Source organism: Triticum dicoccoides, chromosome 2A, assembly GCF_002162155.2.
Source record: "Triticum dicoccoides isolate Atlit2015 ecotype Zavitan chromosome 2A, WEW_v2.0, whole genome shotgun sequence".
Lineage (NCBI taxonomy): Eukaryota > Viridiplantae > Streptophyta > Magnoliopsida > Poales > Poaceae > Triticum > Triticum dicoccoides.
The window spans coordinates 370,982,960-370,991,323 of NC_041382.1; the positions used below are offsets into that span (position 1 = coordinate 370,982,960).

The 8,364-nt window shown below is 40.8% G+C and overlaps 1 long non-coding RNA gene across 1 annotated transcript; it reads right to left on the reverse strand.

The window, feature by feature from the left end:
- Positions 1-6,168: 6,168 nt before the first annotated feature.
- Positions 6,169-7,997, reverse strand: LOC119359377. The gene is made up of 4 exons (XR_005172500.1): positions 7,356-7,997; positions 6,992-7,229; positions 6,783-6,870; positions 6,169-6,604 (listed from the first exon to the last, which is right to left on the reverse strand). It is a non-coding gene; the product is annotated as an uncharacterized LOC119359377 (long non-coding RNA).
- Between the last annotated feature and the right edge of the window lie 367 nt (positions 7,998-8,364).

The following is an 8,364-nucleotide window of genomic DNA, read 5'->3' on the forward strand; positions in this document are numbered from 1 at the left end:
TAGGCATCAAGATCTGTAGAGATAGATCAAGACACTTAATTGGACATTCGCAAAGCACACACCTTTATAAAGTTTTGAACAAGTTCAAAATGGATCAAGCAAAGAAAGGGTTCTTGCATGTGTTACAAGGTGTGAAGGTGAGTCAGACTCAATGCCTGACCACTGCAGAAGATAGAGAGAAAATGAAAGTCATTCCCTATGCTTCAGCCATAGGTTCTATCATGTATGCAATGATGTGTACCAGACCTGATGTGTGCCTTGCTATTAGTTTAGCACGGAGGTACCAAAGTAATCCAAGAGTGGATCACTAGACAGCGGTCAAGAACATCCTGAAATACCTGAAAAGGACTAAGGATATGTTTCTTGTTTATGGAGGTGACAAAGAGCTCATCGTAAATGGTTACGTCGATCCAAGCTTTGACACTGATCCGGATGACTCTAAGTCACAAACTGGATAGGTGTTTTTACTGAATGGTGGAGCTGTCAGTTGGTGCAGTTCCAAGCATAGCATCCTGGCGGGATTTACATGTGAAGTGGAGTACATAGTTGCTTCGGAAGCAGAAATGAAGGAGTCTGGATGAAGGAGTTCATATCCGATCTTGGTGTCATACCTAGTGCATCGGGTCCAATGAAAATCTTTTGTGATAATACTAGTGCAATTTCCTTGGCAAAGGAATCCATATTTCACAAGAGAACCAAGCACATCAAGGGGCGCTTGAATTCCATCCGTGATCAAGTCAAGAAGGGAGACATAGAAATTTGCATTATACATACAGATCTGAATGTTGCAGACCCGTTGACTAAGCCTCTCTCACGAGCAAAACATGATCAACACCAAAAGTCCATGGGTGTTAGAATCATTACAACGTAATCTAGATTATTGACTCTAGTGCAAGTGGGAGGCTGATGACCCACAAGTGTAGGGGATCTATCGTAGCCTTTTCGATAAGTAAGAGTGTCGAACCCAATGAGGAGCAGAAGGAAATGATAAGCAGTTTTCAGTAAGGTATTCTCTGCAAGCACTGAAATTATCGGTAACAGATAGTTTTGTGATAAGCTAATTTGTAACGTGTAACAAGTAATGAAATTAAATAAGGTGCAACAAGATGGCCCAATCCTTTTTGTAGCAAAGGAAAAGCCTGGACAAACTCTTATATAAAGTAAAGCGCTCCCGAGGACACATGGGAATTATCGTCAAGCTAGTTTTCATCATGCTCATATGATTCGCGTTCGGTACTTTGATAATTTGATATGTGGGTGGACCAGTGCTTGGGTACTTCCCTTACGTGGACAAGCATCCCACTTATGACCCTATGGCAAGCATCCTCAACTACAACAGAAGTATTAATGTAAACCTAACCATAGCATGAAACATATGGATCCAAATCAGCCCCTTATGAAGCAACACATAAACTAGGCTTTAAGCTTCTGCCACTCTAGCAACCCATCATCTACTTATTACTTCCCAATGCCTCAATCTAGGCCCAAACAATGGTGAAGTGTCATGTAGTTGACGTTCACATGACACCACTAGAGGGATGACAACATACATCTCATCAAAATATCGAACGAATACCAAATTCACATGACTACTTATAGCAAGACTTCTCCCATGTCCTGAGGAACAAACGTAACTACTCACAAAGCATATTCATGTTCATAGTCAAAGGGTTATTAATATGCATAATGGATCTGAACATATGATCTTCCACCAAGTAAACCAACTAGCAACAACTACAAGGAGTAATCAACACTACTAGCAACCCACATGTACCAATATGAGGTTTGGATACATAGATTGGATACAAGAGATGAACTAGGGTTTGAGATGAGATGGTGCTGGTGAAGATGTTGATGGAGATTGACCCCCTCCCAATGAGAGAATCGTTGGTGATGACAATGGTGATGATTTCGCCCTCCCGAAGGGAAGTTTCCCCGGCAGAACAGGTCCACCGGAGCCCTAGATTGGTTCCGCCTCGTGGCGGCGGAGTTTCGTCCCATGAGCTAGCTTATGATTTTTTTCCTTGATGAAAGACTCCATATAGCCAAAGATGGGCGTCAGAGGGCCACCAGGGGGCCCACGAGGCAGGGGGCATGCCCAGGTGGGTAGGGCGCGCCCCCACCCTCGTGGACGGTGGGTGGCCCCCCTCTTGTACTTCTTTCATGCAATATTTTTTATATATTCTGAAAATAATTCTCGTGGAGTTTCAGGACTTTTGGAGATGTGCATAATAGGTCTCTAATATTTGCTCCTTTCCAACCCAGAATTCTAGCTGCCGGCATTCCCCCTCTTCACATAAACCTTGTAAAATAAGAGAGAATAGGCATAAGTATTGCGAAATAATGTGTAATAACAACCCATAATGCAATAAATATTGATATAAAAGCATGATGCAAAATGGACATATCAGAGACTGAAGGAAATATGCCCTAGAGGCAATAATTAAGTTGTTATTTATATTTCCTTATATCATGATAAATGTTTATTATTCACGCTAGAATTGTATTAACCGGAAACTTAGTACATGTGTGAATACATAGACAAACAGAGTGTCACTAGTATGCCTCTACTTAACTAGCTCATTAATCAAAGATGGTTAAGTTTCCTAGCCATGGACAAGAGTTGTCATTTGATGAACGAGATCACATCATTAGAGAATGATGTGATTGACTTGACCCATACGTTAGCTTACCACTATGATCGTTTAGTTTATTTCTATTGCTTTCTTCATAACTTATACATGTTCCTATGACTATGAGATTATGCAACTCCCGAATACAGGAGGAACACTTAGTGTGCTATCAAATGTTACAACATAACTTGGTGATTATAAAGATGCTCTATAGGTGTCTCCGATGGCGTTTGTTGAGTTGGCATAGATAGAGATTAGGATTTGTCACTCCCATTGTCGGAGAGGTATGTCTAGGCCCTCTCGGTAATGCACATCACTATAATCCTTGCTAGCAATGTGACAAATGAGTTAGTTGCGGGATGGTGCATTACGGAACGAGTAAAGAGACTTGCCGGTAACGAGATTGAACTAGGTATTGAGATACCGACAATCGAATCTCGGGCAAGTAACATACCGATGACAAAGGGAACAACGTATGTTGTCATGCGGTTTGACCAATAAAGATCTTTGTAGAATATGTAGGAACCAATATGAGCATCCATGTTCCGCTATTTGTTATTGACCGGAAGTGAGTCTCGGTCATGTCTACATAGTTCTTGAACCCATAGATCGGAGTCCCGGGTGTGATCACGGACAAGACGAGGAGTCTCGAAATGGTCGAGACATAAAGATCGATATATTGGAATGGTTCCGGATGAGTTCGGGCATTTACCGGAGTACCGGGGCGTTACCGGAACCCCCCAGGTAGTCAATGGGCCTTGTTGGGCCTTAGTGGGAGAGAGGAGGAGGCCGCCAGGTGGAGGCCCCCCCTAGCCAAATCTGAATTGGGTGGGGGGCCTACCCCACCCCCCTTTCCTTCCCTCTCTCTCCCTCTTCCTTCTTCTCCTACTCCAACTAGGGAAAGGGGGGAAACCTTCTCCTACTGGGAGTAGGACTCCCCCTTGGCGCGCCATAGAGAAGGCCGGCCTCCCCTCCTCCCCTCCTTTATATACGGGGGAGGGGGCGCCCCATAGACACACAAGTTGACAGTTGTCTTAGCCGTGTGTGGTGCTCCCCTCCACAGATTTCCACCTCAGTCATATCGTTGTAGTGCTTAGGCGAAGCCCTGCGTCAGTAACTTCATCATCACCGTCATCACGCTATCGTGCTGACGAAACTCTCCCTCGGCCTTAGCTAGATCAATAGTACGAGGGACGTCACTGAGCTGAACGTGTGCAGATCATGGAGGTGTCGTGCGTTCGGTACTTGGATTGGTTAGATCGTGAAGACATTCGACTACATCAACCGTGTTACTAAACGCTTCCACTTTTGGTCTACGAGGGTACATGGACACACTCTCCCGCTCGTTGCTATGCATCACCTAGATGGATCTTGCATGTGCGTAGGATTTTTTTTTGAAATTACTGCATTCCCCAACAGTACTGAAGGAAATATGCCCTAGAGGCAATAATAAATTTGTTATTTATATTTCCTTATATCATGATAAATGTTTATTATTCATGCTAGAATTGTATTAACCGGAAACTTAGTACATGTGTGAATACATAGACAAACAAAGTGTCACTAGTATGCCTCTACTTGACAAGCTCGTTAATCAAAGATGTTTAAGTTTCCTAGCCATGGACATGAGTTGTGATTTGATAAACGGGATCACATCATTAGAGAATGATGTGATTGACATGGCCCATCCGTTAGCTTTGCACTATGATCGTTTAGTTTATTGTTATTGCTTTCTTCATGACTTATACATGTTCCTATGACTATGAGATTATGCAACTCCCAAATACCGAAGGAACACTTAGTGTGCGATGAAACGTCACAATGTAACTGGGTGATTATAAAGATGCTCAACAGGTGTCTCCGATGGTGTTTGTTGAGTTGGCACATATCGAGATTAGGATTTGTCACTCCGATTGTCGGAGAGGTATCTCTGGGCCCTCTCAGTAATGCACATCACTATAAGCCTTGCAAGCAATGTAACTAATGAGTTAGTTGCAGGATGATGGATTATAGAATGAGTAAAGAGACTTGCCGGTAACAAGATTGAACTAGGTATGATGATACCGACGATCGAATCTCGGGCAAGTAACATACCGATGACAAAGGGAACAATGTATGTTGTTATGCGGTTTGATCGATAAAGATCGTCATAGAATATGTAGGAGCCAATATGGGCATCCAGGTTCCGCTATTGGTTTTGACCAGAGAGATGTCTCGGTCATGTTTACATAGTTCTTGAACCCGTATGGTCTGCACGCTTAATGTCTGTTGACGATATAGTATTATACTAGCAAAAATGCTCGTGCGTTGCAATGGGACAATGCGTGATGCGAATATCAGGCTAGTGGCATAGATATTGTAGTGGTGCAATATTTTTATCATGTAACGTTTTGCCATTAAATCATTACAATATACCATGAATCATATTTGTTCTCCTCTGTAGCTCAGAAATAAATGGTTCAAAAAACTTTAGCCATTATTTACTTAGGGAAATCAGCCAATTTTTATATAGTACTCCCTCTGTAGACTACCAAAATGTCACATATTTACAAATGGATGTAGTACTTCTGAAATTATGTATGAAAAAACTTGCGCCCTTGTTAACATTGTTGCTACCACAAATTATTTTACAATGTAAGATTGTACAAAATACAATAGATGTCCCAGCCTTATCTCTACGCACGACAGAGTAGAGGCCAAGTGCACATTGTTAAAGAATTGAGATTGTCAGTCTTATGCATGGATGGATGGATATTCCCTGTGAAAATTAATTCCCACAAATAAGCATATCTTCTTTGCTAAATGTAGCTTCACCAAACAAACTGAAGAATTCAATAAAAAATCAATCATTGACTTCACATGGAATCAAACTTCGTATGCACGTGAATTGTTGCCTAAAACTAGTAGAACAAACATGTTCAACTGACTTGTTTACGACACTGGATCAACTCATAATCTTACTTATAGACTAAAATGTATGATGCTTATAAACCGAAATATTTTTTTGGAGCAGATAAAAAAGAATGTACAGGGACTGCAAGTTGCATAATTGATAGTTACATGAAACATCTAAATTTTTAAGAATCAAACATGATCTAAGGAAGCGAAACACATATGCAAGTATCTAATAATAAAATCCATATGAAAGACAACCTCTATTGTTTGAAAAATTGTCAGTTCCACTCCTTTGTTTTAATAGGAATGGCCAGTTAGTCCAGCACATCCCCTTTGTAATTGATCAGTAGAAGGCAAAACTGGATACACATTTATGTGGGCCTACTCCTATCATAGTTTATACACAGTAAAAAACTGAGATTACATATGCCTAGATAATAAGATTCCTGTGGATCATCGTGTTCTTACTTTGAAATATGGTAGCACCAAATTGAAAGATTCTGATGTGTTAGTTTTGGCACAATGGAAAATTCAGTGCATGTACCTATACTCAATACCAGTTATCATGGTCACCCTCATCTTGATTGAGTACTAATCAAGCAGCAGCAAGTTGAGTAAAACCAATGTATTTCAGTCACTATCTTGTGAATTTTTTATCCATAAGAGTAAGGAAAGCATCTGAACAGATCTTAGTATTCCAAAACAAAAATTAACAGTCCTACAACATGCATGTTTCTATATAACCAATCTGCAAGCAATATCTCTTTTGAGGATTACATCAAGACTTAGGCCGACGTCAAGGCTGCATCGTTTTCCTTCCATAGCAGAGCATGTAATTGGTCCGCGACACCTTCCGCAACCATAAGGTCTCCAGGAGCTTCGGCGGATTTAATATCAACAATAATTGCGTCGGACAATGATCTTCTTACAAAATCAACCCCTAGCTCCTTTCCCCACTGCGTAGTCGATCTCCACCACTAGGGAGCCTCGAAATAACTTATACAATTCCTTCAGTCCAACAAAAATAGCGCTAGCTTCGGCCACCTTGACAATTATTCATGCACCCAGCCGCCTATCTGCAAGCAATTTTTGCATCATCTCTAGTACACTCCATGCACATAGTTAGCGTGATTATAGCATTGTCGGCAACAAACAGGAATCCATATGTAGTCTAAATCTTAACTGAACTTTATAGGTTTGACCGTCCAGGAGCTCGGTGACACAAAATTTGACAACTCAAACTTTAAACCTTACCGGTCTACCATCATCCATGGAAAATCCACCACATACTTGGCTTCATATTGAGATGGTTCACCACCTTCATCTCACACGACTTGTCACACTGCATATCCACGAGTCAATCCAGTTAATATTTGATGACTGAAAAAAATTCAGAGTAAATTGATGGATGCATGAATAAATCAATCGATGTGTTGCAACGGGAGGAAAAAAACATCACTCACAAGCCACCAAGCTCTAGGGCCTTCGTCTCCGACATGGAAATCAAGCATACTCAGCACCCATGCAATGGGCCCCACGGTCGTCTTGCACCCCTGCAGCCCAACGGGCGATGTCGTCGGCGAGTCAAGGCAGCGGCGGAGCAGGCGCGACACAAATGCCACGAGCTGCTTTGCTGCCTTTCCCCAAAATTCAACACAACAACAAAAGAAACTTGGCTAGAGATTGCGCTTGAACACTTAACTGCAGCAAGGATGATTAAAACTTTCAATAATACAAATTTGGCTGTGCGTTACAATGGAGATACTTTATATATGACGGCGAAAACGGGAAAGGAAAATAATAGGAAATGACTAAATGTGTTTGTACCTCCTGACAACATCCTTTTGCGCTGCATCACGTATAGTAATGATGTCACAAGCATGCTCTTGACGACAATGATTCACATGTGCTCGCGACCTATAGAGGATGGAGAAAAGAAGGGCAGAAGAGGGAGGCTTTCATCTATCAAGCATAAATATTTACTGAATAAAATCGATATAATCTATACCAACTTGAGCAGGATTGTCGAATAGCTTCCTCTTACATCAGAAAATCCAGCACACCAAATATATACATATTCTTAGCAATGACACAGAAATCAGATTGTTTCAAAGATAGTGAGGATCGACATAGGGTTTGAAGAATTTTGACAATGTAAACTGTAATAAGTTACAACCTCCATCACACATGTAATTTTATCAAATTGACAAGGCAAGTTATAGGAACTGTAGCCTAAAAATGGTATATTCTTGTTTGAGATCATTTATAAAATCAATAAAATATAACGACATTAGGGATCAAGGACCAAAGATCAATTAAGAAAATCAGAGATTAGGCAATCATACTTACCTTGTTAAGAATGACACTGATAGAATTAGTCAGGGGATGTGTGGTACGCATGCCAATGGATCCGTGCATCCTTGATAACACATGTATGTACACAAAGGTTGCTGGGTTGAAACTTGAAAGGATATTGATTCATCTGTCAGTCGGACATACACGAACATGATTTTGTTATGTATCTTTAAGGAAAGCCATCCTTTCTTGACCATATATCCATTACTAAATGAAGTTATTTTCATATTTTTAACTTGGAAGATCAATAATTAGCCTCCATCCATATTGAGTATGTAGCAGTCCCCTGTTCTCCTTGAAAAGGAAAGATTGCAATTGCACATTTTGCACACTCAAATAGTCAAATTAATACATTTTTAAGGAAAAATCCTTCAGGTGAGCCTTTTGTTTCTTGAGGGTCCACTGGTTCTGTAGTATCTATGTCTAACTTTTTTAGAATTCATTTTTTTCTCTTTATGTGGTCTATACAGTCAAACAAACT